The sequence below is a fragment of the Asterias amurensis genome, chromosome 4, assembly GCF_032118995.1.
Source record: "Asterias amurensis chromosome 4, ASM3211899v1".
Taxonomy (NCBI): Eukaryota; Metazoa; Echinodermata; class Asteroidea; order Forcipulatida; family Asteriidae; genus Asterias; species Asterias amurensis.
In genome coordinates this window covers 12,959,994-12,972,156 of record NC_092651.1, presented here as the reverse complement: position 1 = coordinate 12,972,156, position 12,163 = coordinate 12,959,994, and positions in this window count along the sequence as shown.

The following is a 12,163-nucleotide window of genomic DNA, read 5'->3' as shown; positions in this document are numbered from 1 at the left end:
ACCAATTGCACCGAGATAAGATAATTATTATTTATTATTCATGATAAGTGGTTTCTGCTTTCCCGCTTTCACATTGAAATAAATAATGTGTGATGTATCAATGTATATATTTTTTTTCAAGAAAAATTCACATTTTCTAAAAAGAAAAAGAAAAAAACCCTAGCGACACCCAAACAATCAAACTACTGGTTTCCCAGGTAAATTTCTGCAAGTAAACAGTAACCATAGTTCACTTCATGAATTCGCATTAAAACGATTTCGTCTCTTTAATTGAAACTGATTTCCTTTTTTATTTTGACTTCGTGGGGTTTTAAACATCGTAGCATTTAGTTTAACAGAGTAGGCGCAATTCTGCAAACACTTGGTGAAAATTTCAATGCCGTTTGCTTGGATTGTTAAATTTGAAAGGTTATTTTGTTTTGTAACCGGAGGGTTCAAAAGGGCAATACACAATTAGATGAAATTGCAAACACTGTTTTTACAAGCTTTCTATTTCACTCGAAATAGAATAACACGACGTTTAAATCTGCTGCCGATTTTGCCGAATAATGATCCAGGCCTACCTGTTGGAAATACCGTGCACATAGTTTATAATATTCAAAAACCCTTCTTGGAAAAATGAATTTATATCCGGATGAACATTTTTTTTCTGATGGTGATTGTATTTTTCATAAAGAAAGTATATTTTTAGTCATCGTTGAAACATATACGCCGTCACTTCATACGTCATCGTGATTTCATCGCTCACAGGATCCATTATTTCTTTAACTTTGACATTGATGCAATACCAATATTCCTTATGATCAAGCATTCCCGAGTTGAGGAACTGTTCCAATCGGCTAAAAAGCAATACACAGGATTTCTGGCGTCTGGTCTGTACAAATACATACAGCAGTAGATGGTTGGGTATCTATGTGTTTAAAATCCACGTTAAAGTGCAAGGACATAGTTAATTTACTGTGCATTTTATATGAAACAAATCTCCTGGTTTTAACATAAACACATCAGAAAACAAAGTAACCATGCATGGTGTTCTTCAAGAAGCACCCTTTTGCTGAGAAAAACATGTAGAAAATAAGTGGTTCCTTGTTTGTAAATTAAAAAAAAAAAAAAAAAAAAAAGTGGGACTAAAATTGAATTGCATAATAACAAGTCTTTTAAGAAATGAGAGTCCCACACACATAACATATATAATTTTCCTGTGTGAATTTCGCATTGTTGATTACTTCTACATCATCATATAATATGATATTGTTATATTCCTCATTTGCGTACATGTTTCTATCTACTATGCCTGTCAGTACCTGTTCTAGTTAGGCTAGCGGTGTTTTTTTCCGCAACAGGGCATCCCAGCACGGTCCACGGTTTGGCGAACAGCCCCCATTATCCACATGTTATTTCTCTGCGTAATTATATTATATTGCATTACTCCACTTAGTCATTGAAATGAAGCTATCGCGATGTTTGCATTTCACTCAGCGAGGACTGTAGGTTCGAGGTTTTTTTTAGGAAAACCAACCAATTATAGAACACGAAGGTGGCATTTCTATATGCATAACTCTAAGATGCTTTGAAACGGTTTCAATTTGTGCAACTTTAACTGCCGTACACGATCCCTTCATTGATTAGTCCTATGGGTTTATTACAATTTGATACCTCCCCAACCATACACCTCAACTGACACATTCAAGCGTCTTTCAGCTTCCTACGTTTAACAGTGCCTATCGGAACATTCTCCCCGATACGTTAAAGAACCTAGCGTCAAGTTGTTGTATATCGCACGATTAAAACGATCTGCAAAAGAAATGCCTTGGACACCAATCAACTCAGGATTATAAGCAAAATCAATATATATTTAGTTTGCAGTATTAAACACCGTATGTGTATCTGCTTGCCAGGTTGAGTTTGTTCTCTCGAGAACTAACTTGCTTTACCGCAGAGTAGATTTTTCGGGTTGTTCAGGAGACTTCTCATTTCTGAAAAGAACTGTCCTGCGTTTTAGCTTCTACCTGGGCGGAAGGTATAAAACATTTTCTGGTACTACTACTTTAGCTTATAGGATCGTTATTAACGGCACTACCGCTGGAGTGAATCCTTAAATTGGTCTCCTATTGACGATGTGACCTGTGACATCACATGTTTAAAAAAGAGCCACAGAGCCTGGACTTCCTGCAGGCATGCTTTGCACACAGCCCAACGGAAGAAAACATAACATCTTATATGTTATGGATTTTACACTGTCTAATTCTTATCAACTTATTATCACATCTCAAAACTTGTCCAGCTTTTACTTTCGTAACTTTTGGATTTATGTGGAAATTATGACACAAAATGTCAACTTTCCCATACGACCAGTGCAGTTTCTTGCCTGCCAGAATACCAAAAGAATGTAAAAGGTCACACTTATTGTAAACCAAGTTTGCATGGTCTATACCTCACCATGCAATGCATCAAATCATAATAAGTAACATCATCACAAAGCGACGTGAGTTACCGCGCGATTTCAAAATGAACACGACCACCCGTAGTATGTTGATTATAGATTTATTGTCATTAATTATTAATAAAAATGCTTTTAGAGTCCAGTGATCTTGAAGCGTGAATAATTTCAAAATGCAACTTTAAAAATAGATGTTTTTTGTTTTTGGCTTACCTGTCACAACACATATGTATAGCCCATGGTTTGATCTAAAAAAAGTCGATATGGGTTTTGCCTATAGACCGGTAATGAATATTGGATTAAGCTGTGCGTCCCTAACAACAATTCGCCAATATGCCTGAATGCAGTTTCAGATATTATTAAGTGAACGAAAAGAAAATCACGTTATATGCTCAGTGTTTAACTTTACCCAGTAAACGATTACTTGAAATCGGATAAGTTAATTCGTAAACGATAAATTGAAAGAGCAATATTTGAAATCGGATGCAGTTTCAGAATGTTCAAGTGGACGAACGAAACACTTTCACAAGTTAACTTAGCTCGTTATAAACGCTTACTAGAAATCGGATAAGTTAATGCAGTAAACGATAAGTCGAAATTATGCAATAAATGAAATCGGATAAGTTTAGTTAATACATCCATCCAATGATGCAGTGATTATAGGTATTGGTTACGAATTACTACGGAGCTATAGCTAATGCCTACACGCTCATTTTATCGCCTTGCCATTTTTGATGCCAATGCTTTCTCAAATCCCCGTGTGCGGATGGTGAGAGCACACTGTCCGGCAGGCCATGGGTACCTTGAGGCACTCACACGCCGTAGTCTAATGTTGAGCCTCTGCAATCTTACATCTCCACTCCAGTTGTACTGATGGACTATTGATTTTACATGCAACATCCGGCATCAGGCGACTGAGCAAAGTCATGTCGATTCCTTTATGATCCCAACAACACAAGGAATCTATCCAAATCATAGTTATTTTTGATTGAAAAATTCCGGTCAACTGAACAGTGTTGACCTTTTTTATTTCGAAACATGGCGATCATTTTGCATTGCCCTGGGGATCAGGGTAGTCACCTTGGGGAGGGGGTGGGGCTTTCAGGAAGGCTTATATCCACACAGAGGAGCATAGCCGTAAATTGTTATCCCTTGATCACTCAAACACGTTCATTTACGGACATCTCAAAGTGGAATATCTAAGTGGCTGGATGTAATTTTGGGGGGGACTTTTTAAATATCATTAAATCTTCATCCTTATAATCCAAATCGAGAGAAAAGCAAACCTCCTCTCTTTAAACCAAGTGGTGGGTAAATCAGTATTAGCAAAATTCAACAAGCAGCGAAGCCGACGTGTTGTCATAAGACCTTTTTAAGGATGCAGTGCTAACTATGTCTTCATCAACAAATTGATTTTTGAAAATGGATTTCACATTTTTTCTTCCGGCATGTCAAATGTGTGCCTACATTCCATGTGCAGACTCAACTGAACTTTCTGCCAAAACATCAGTCGGTGGTATCATGTTACAATGTGTAGACAGCAAAGTGCTAATCAATAAATACATGGTCCAAAGCCATTTCTTGTTGGTACAAATCCGGGAAGATGTCGAGAAAAATGAACTCTCGGCTTGAGCCGTGTTTAGATTGAAGTGGAAAGATTTGCCATGGGGGACTTTCATAACGCCCGACATACCTCCTTCCACCCGCTCGCTCATCCCCCCATACACAAAGCGCAGTCTCGATAAGCTCATTGATTGGGGAGGTGTCAGCATTCCGGAAGAGGCAGGTTGTCTAGATCGAGACGAGCCGAAGCGTTCTTGATATTATTACAGTTCACTGACAGACATGGTTTATCCACACGAACCATCGCGATGCATCGCAGCGCTCAAAACTTCATCGCTTGCTGGTGTTGATGAATTGCAGAGGTTGTTGAGGTGTTTGTTTTCGTTTGATTTAATCAACTGTGAATTATCCAAACAGTGTCCTTACCTGATTGCATGGGTTTTTGCTGGAATAATTATATGCATGGGTTTTCCCTTGAATAGTTAAATGCATGGATTTTCCCTGGAATAAATATATGCATCGTCCTTCACTGTCTTCTCTTAATATTGGGTTCTTAAGGCTATAATAGAACAGTCATTAAATTCGCTCTTCTGAGAGTCCTTGGCTTCACAACCGGAATTAATAATTAATGAAAATGAAATATGAATAAAATATTTTCATTCCATGGTTAAATGTTTTACAGAAGGAACAAAATAGTTCTAAATCAACTTCATAACCACTATGCTTTCAGACGAGAATTAAACAATATTGTATTTATCCATTATACCTTTTAACCCCGGTTGTCTCAACTGATTGACTGCATCCGTTTAGTATAATTCCCGTTTGATTGAAATGGCGTCAAGACATACAAATATTTATTCAATGGAAAGCTTTTAAATAATTTGAAGCAGTTAATGTTTACCGTTGATTTGTTTGAGATACATCACAAGAGTGAACTTTGAAAGGGTGATCTGGTTCGCAGTGTCGTTGTTTTTGTTGTTGTAATTTTGGGGGTGTGTGTAAGGGGGGGGGGGCGTTTCCCTTCTCTCCATTGTATGAATGTATAATAAACTCGTTTCAACACGACGCGACACGAGTTGTATGTTGCCAAAATGGCCGGGCAGATGTTTATTTTTAAAGAATTAGTATAGTTTAAGGCGAGTAGTCCGAATTTATTGTTCTAAATTTATTTCCTCAGAATCGTTATTCATATATCTTAATTGTAGTTTAAGACAATATTAACATAATTGACTTCGGCTATGGTTAATAAACGTCACATGCACAACCCGGAGTCTAAGGGAAATCTGTCCGTCAAAGATTATGTCCCCCATAGAAATGGGATAATTCATACGAGGGCGCTATCACAATAAGTTTGTACACAGTTCGCCGTATGGGGGGGGGGGGGGGGTGACGACAGCATCTCCTGAATCACCAGTCTAAACTGGAAGGAGCCGTAATGATAGCGCCCTCCTCGGTGTGATTTTTCCTCATGTCTTATCGTCTCATCGCCTTCTAACCCATCCCAGAAAAAAAGATAACATTTAAACTTAATGACAGTTCTCGAGGTCATGTGACCCTCTCGTAGTTTTTCCCTTATATTGGCTAAGCTGTTAAAGGCAGTGGACACTATTGGTAATTACTCAAAATAATTATTAGCATAACACCTTTCTTTGTGACGAGTAATTGGGAGAGGTTGATGGTATAAAACATTGTGCAAAACGGCTCCCTCTGAAGTGACATGGTTTTCGAGAAAGAAGTAATTGTCCACGAATTTGATTTCGAGACCTCAGATTTAGAACTTGAGGTCTCGAAATCAACCATCTAAACGCACACAAACTTCGTGTGACAAGGGTGTTTTTTCTTTTATTAAGTTACCTCGCAAGTTCGATGACCAATTGAGCTCAAATTTTCACAGGTTTGTTATTTTATGTTTATGATGAGATACACCAAGTGAGAAGAATTGATCTTTGATAATTACCACTAGTGTCCAGCATCTTTACTGCGAATGCAATTAGCAACGAATAATTCCAGTAGTTGCCTGGTGCTCAAATTCGCAGCGAGGCAACAGATGTGATGTCAAAATTAGCTTCGCATTCGCAGGATGTTTGAATCGGGTTTTGTCTGACGTTTTTTTATAATTTATATATTATTTATTTATTTATTATTATTTTTATAATTAACGACTTTACATGTACACATTTTGTATACATTCTGAATCTTGAATCTATTCCAACGATTGAGGTCGCTACAGGCGAATCACAGCGGCTATAGGCTGATGGTCTGTATCGAAACGTTGCATATAGAGAGGGCGTTGTGTTAGAACCATGGAGTAAAAATTGTGAGCCATTTAGATTGTATTATAAGCATTAGAGGGCGCACTGACAATTTTTAAGTTGTCAAAAACAACATCACATCGATGGGTAACATGCTAACCAAGGAGGAGGGTGCCCTTTTCATTGTCTGCGCTGTTTAGCTACGGCTAAGCTACTAGCTGTCAACAAACTTGCTAAGTATGAGATAATGTTATGTGCTTGCAACGGCCACACTAATAGAACTTTATCATGCTGCCTCATCCATCTTGGTCACGTTCGTCGTATCAAATAACAATAATGAATGCTAATAATCATTAATTTTGCAAATAGGAACCAGACTATTTTGTTCTTCCAGCCTCGGTTTGGTTTATCAATGGGATAAATTCAAAATGGCTGCACCATGATAAATGTCTATAGAATTGATGCAGAGGTGAAACTAATTTTTACTTGTATTGTTCATGTTCTATATACAGTGAATTGATTGATATTTATTTTGGTACAAACCCTTTACTTTTGACATGGACAATGAACACATCTGGCTCCATATGTTGTGTAGAATTACTTATGTTTTGTTTATGTGGGATGTTTATAGCTAGTATTGATTTTGTATAAATTAGTTTACTTAAAACTGATTTAGCTTTTCACTTCCCTCGTTATAATCCTCTCGAACAAATATTGTTTTATTGTAAAAAAAAATATGCGTCACCTGTAGTTTTTCGCTATGACATTGCCATCTAATGGTACCTTAACCCTATGCTGATGTAGTGTGACATCTGGCAAAGTTTGGCTAGCCAAATACTTCACTGCAGAGTTAAACTTTGCTCTCAAATCGGATAGGATTTTCGTATAAAATTGAGCAAAACAGAGAAAATTTCGTATATTTACGCTTCTTACTGCTGCTAAACTTTTTCAATGCATAAGTAATTGGTATAGGACTAGGCCTAGTTATAACAGGGACCTGAAATTATTTTTGGGGGACTGTAACTACAGCAAGTGCTTTCGACTTGTTATAACAAGGTCATAGTTGAAAAAAATTAGTTAAGAAACATCTCACTTGTCCAACTCATTCAGTTGCAAATACAATACACGCGCCTCTCTTGATATTCATGCATGACGTTATAATTCTTATCCAAAATGATGCGCACGTCTCCCATCACTTGCAGTGGCTGCGTCCATCGCCTCGTTTTGGATTAGCATGGTGACGTAACTCATGCATACTAATTTTAAGAAAGGCGTATTTACTTCAAAGTGAAATGTACTTCAACGCGTCTCGTGGGTTTCGCCCCCCCCCCCCCCCAACAAAGGATAGGGCTATATGGAACTAAATTATCCCCAACCTTCCCAAATTACAATGTCAAACATTCACCTGCTAAATATGAACGCGGTCAATACTAATGCAGTTTCGACGATCGACGGACGTCAATCAAATAATTCAATGCAGTTTGCTGAACTGTGTACTAAACATGACTAGACATCTGCAAGTACATTTATGCGTGACACTGAATCCTAGATACCAGTAATGCCAAAGCCGATCGTGACAAGTGACTAAGATACAGCGCATTCGGTGTCTGTTGATTCATTCAAAAATACCTTTTAGAGTATTACGGTTCCATAAAGATGTTCACTTATTCCCGCGTCCCTTCGGTGGTTTCTAAGTTTTAAATTGCTTTGGAATTGCGGAATTGCTCTTCCGATCCAACATTTGAAGAGATCAAAATCACGTTGAAGTACGAGAGGAACGATAAACAAGAACCTAATGCATCGTTTCCGAGACAGTTTAAATTTCGAAGTTAACTTATCTCACTTGGTGTGAGTTCTCGAACACGGGAAATTTCACACGAACTACATTTTTTAAGCATCTCCTAAATCTTAAAGGCAGTGGACACTATTGGTCATTATCAAAGACTAGCCTTCACAGTTGGTGTATCTCAACATAAGCATAAAATAACAAACCTATGAAAGTTTGAGCTCAATCGGTCACCGAACTTGCGAGATAATAATGAAAGAAAAAACACCCTTTTCACACGAAGTTGTGTGCATTTAGATGGTTGATTTCGAGACCTCAAGTTCTAAATCTGAGGTCTCGAAATTAAATTCGTGGAAAATAACTTCTTTCTCGAAAACTATGGCACTTCAGAGGGAGCCGTTTCTCACAATGTTTAATACCATCAACCTCTCCCCATTACTCGTCACCAAGACAGGTTTTATGATAATAATTATTTTGAGTAATTACCAATAGTGTCCACTGCCTCTAAGTTGTGGTGCAAATTGTAAGTCTGTTCCATTCAGTCAGAGGGATCCTAAGGCTGATACTCTACACATGGCTCCAGTCAGTCTTCTTTCAAATGACAATTACCCAAACATCCAATGGGCATTTTGGAATATTGTTCTGCACCCATCTGTTGATATTAAACATTAAAGGCGATGAATTACAACCGTGTATTCTTCCCACTTTGCTACAGTAACCTCTTTCCATATTTCCACAGGTTATCCTGTTGGCTAGTGTTTGACTAATCCGCAAAGGTTGAATGCCGATGCGGAATTATCTTTGACTTTAACAAAGAAGGGGGTACATATTCATGGGTTGATTCGATCTTTTTTAGAACGGTACAACTGTTTAACACTCTTACCCCCAAAGCCTATACTCATGCATGCTGAACGGGGTTCTATCAAATGCAAAGCAATGTCTCGCTGTCTAATAACGTTGCATTTCGGAACTACTGATTAAAGGCAGAGTATAGCTTTGTTTATTTAAAGGCAGTGGACACTATTGGTGAATACTCAAAATATTTATAAGCATAAAACCTTATTTGGTAACGAGTATTATTGGGAGAGGTTGATAGTATAAAACATTGTGAGAAACGGCTCCCTCTGAAGTAATGTAGTTTTCGAGAAAGAAGCAATTTTCCACGAATTTGCTTTCGAGACCTCATAATTTAGAATTTGAGGTCTCAAAATCGAGCATCTGAAAGCGCACAGCTTCATGTGACAAGGGTGTTTTTTCTTTCACTATTATCTCGCGACTTCGACGACAGATTGAACTCAAATTTTCACAGGTTTGTTATTTTATGCATATGTTGAGATACACGGACTGTGAAGACTAGTCTTTGACAATTACCAATAGTGTCAATTGTCTTTAAAGCCATTGGACCCTTTCGGTACAGAAAAAAAAGTGCACAGATTTACAAATAACTTGCAGGGTTTACATAAGGTAGTGGTGAAATACTTCTCCTGAAATATTATTCCATGAAATGCTTTACTTTTTGAGAAAACAGTAAAACAATATCAATTCTCGTTAACGAGAATTACGGATTTATTTTAAACACATGTCATGACACGGCGAAACGCGCGGATACAAGGGTGGGTTTTCCCGTTATTTTCTCCCGACTCCGATGACCGATTAAGCCCAAATTTTCACAGGTTTGTTATTTGATATAGAAGTTGTGATACACGAAGTGTGGGCCTTGGACAATACTGTTTACCGAAAGGGTCCAATGGCTTTAAACAGTCGATTTATTTTTATCCTAGTGTATTATATTTCATTTCAAAAGGTGATCGTGTTTTTTAGATATCACTATAAAATCTGGAGCTGGTTGATGGGATACCCACACAGGAAGAATAATCCGTGTTGGAAAGAATCGTTTCTCAGATTCAAATTTGGAGGGTTAACAATTCTTTTTCAATACTCGCATTACTCCGAAGTGAATTGATTTTAAAAAAAAAAGCTTTATACTATCGAAAACTCTCGCGGAGGTTTTGATTGTATTAACTTGTAAGAGATATTACAAAACGTATACATTTACTTTAAGCCACCAAGTCCAACTTGAAGGGTTGTGATGTTGAATTGCGTGGCCATATAAAAACAGACACTGTTCAAGAATTCAAGTAGTAACCACTATACCTCTTGACAAATAATCAATATTCTCAGTCGATGAAGTTAAATATCTGTCCAGCCTCTTGCTTTTGGCTGTTGTGTAATTGCATTATCTTTCAGACCTAATGAATTTGAATGATCCTGTGACAAGTGAAAGCAAACTGTTGAAATTAAATTACTATTTGTTGACCATTGAGTGCTGATACAACGGACTCTTTCAAGCGAAATTGAATAAGCCTTGTGTACAATTGAATTAAGATTTGTTGGAATTGGCTTGGAAAACCTATAATAACAACAGCATTCATAAAAGCACAATTATCTGCTCTGAAGGCCGCTGAACATACGAATAAATGGCACTGGTGGTAAACGATACAGTTTATGGGCAAAATTAAATAATTTAAGATTTAACTGAGTTATAACAAATAAGAAGTAAAATAATTTATATTCAACCTGATAGTAATAACCGTATGACATGAATTTCTGAAGAAGCATAAATTGATTGGATAAATTACAAAACATTATAAAGCAGAGGTCATTTACAGTCTTTCGTATGGCCTACACCTTTATAAAGATCAAAATGAGTAATCTGATTTGAAAAGAAGAGAAACAATACATTTGATGCTAGGCCTATATGGATAGTCAATTGTTTACAGAAATAGTCTATCTGGAATACTCTCAGGGATGATCTTCAACCGCAACAGTCGTTTCTCGTTCACACAACATTAACCAGCTAATAAAGAAGAAAGCTGAACGGTCATGTTCTGGATGTTTGATGTGCTTTTTGATGATGGGGTAACATGAGTGAATATGCTTCCCCAAATCCAATTAGGCATCCTTCCTTTAAAAATGTAACTTAGTGATGTATAGTCGCCTATCCTGAGGTTACCCGAGTTGTCAACCTGTTTTGACAGATGTCATATGAAGAAAAATCTATCCCCGTTATACGATCATGGAGTGTAATAATAATACAAGAGATTGCGTTTGGACCCCATAACCCCAGTGAGTTACGTCGGAAAGAAATAGAACAGCTGTCAGCAATTTCTTATATCAGGTCAGTTTGTATGCCACTGGAACGATTACTCTTCTGTAATAAAACCACCACTTTATGATGGTGATTCGATTGAAGTGCCAATGTGTTAGCCTCATAGTTCCCACATTATATGAGGTATCACTTGACATTATCTTCCTTGTCGTGTAATGATGTCATTTTCAGTCAGGCAATGTATCTTCCATTTCCTTTGATTTCCTTTCATCTCCTACATATGATATAAATATCTACCTGCACTTTGAAATACTCATACTCACTTGACCAGATTCGGTTTCTATTATAATATCTTGCAGAAAGTTATAATGACTAGAGCCTATTCCACGTTCAACCTCGTTGCCAAACGCCGTTCCCGTATGGTATGACAAACACGATTTGGTATCCTCAACCTCTGATGAATTAGCAATGATATCCGAAGGTCTTGTGGACTGGTCCCCTGTCCTTACATGCAAGGATACGAACAAGTCTGGTTTATGTATACGTATGTAAGTCGGATTTAACTGTGAGTCTCCAGAACCGTATAAAATGATGCGAGGTCAAAGTTGAATATATACGTGGGCTCAATGGCAGATCTTTGACGTCACGAGCCTCGGTGAGACGTCAGATGTTCAGGCTCAAGATACTTCGACAACTGATACTTCGTTTGAATCGAACTTCTTTGCTGTGTGATCACAAAACAGACTTTTCAAATGTGTATTTGACTTGGAAACTGTGTTAAGGGGTTTCAAACAAAATTGCAAACCCAATTATACTACACGTCTGGTGAACAAAACATGAAAATCACTTTTGAATCTTTTGTAGGGCTCCATCAAAGAGAGTCCGACACTTTCGACGAATTATTTTCCAATTTACGAAAGAGAGAGAGAGAGAGGAAAGATCAAACTGGGGCTCAAAAACATAAACAAAGCGATGGGTTGACATTACTTTTGAAGGCTATACCAATCCCCAAA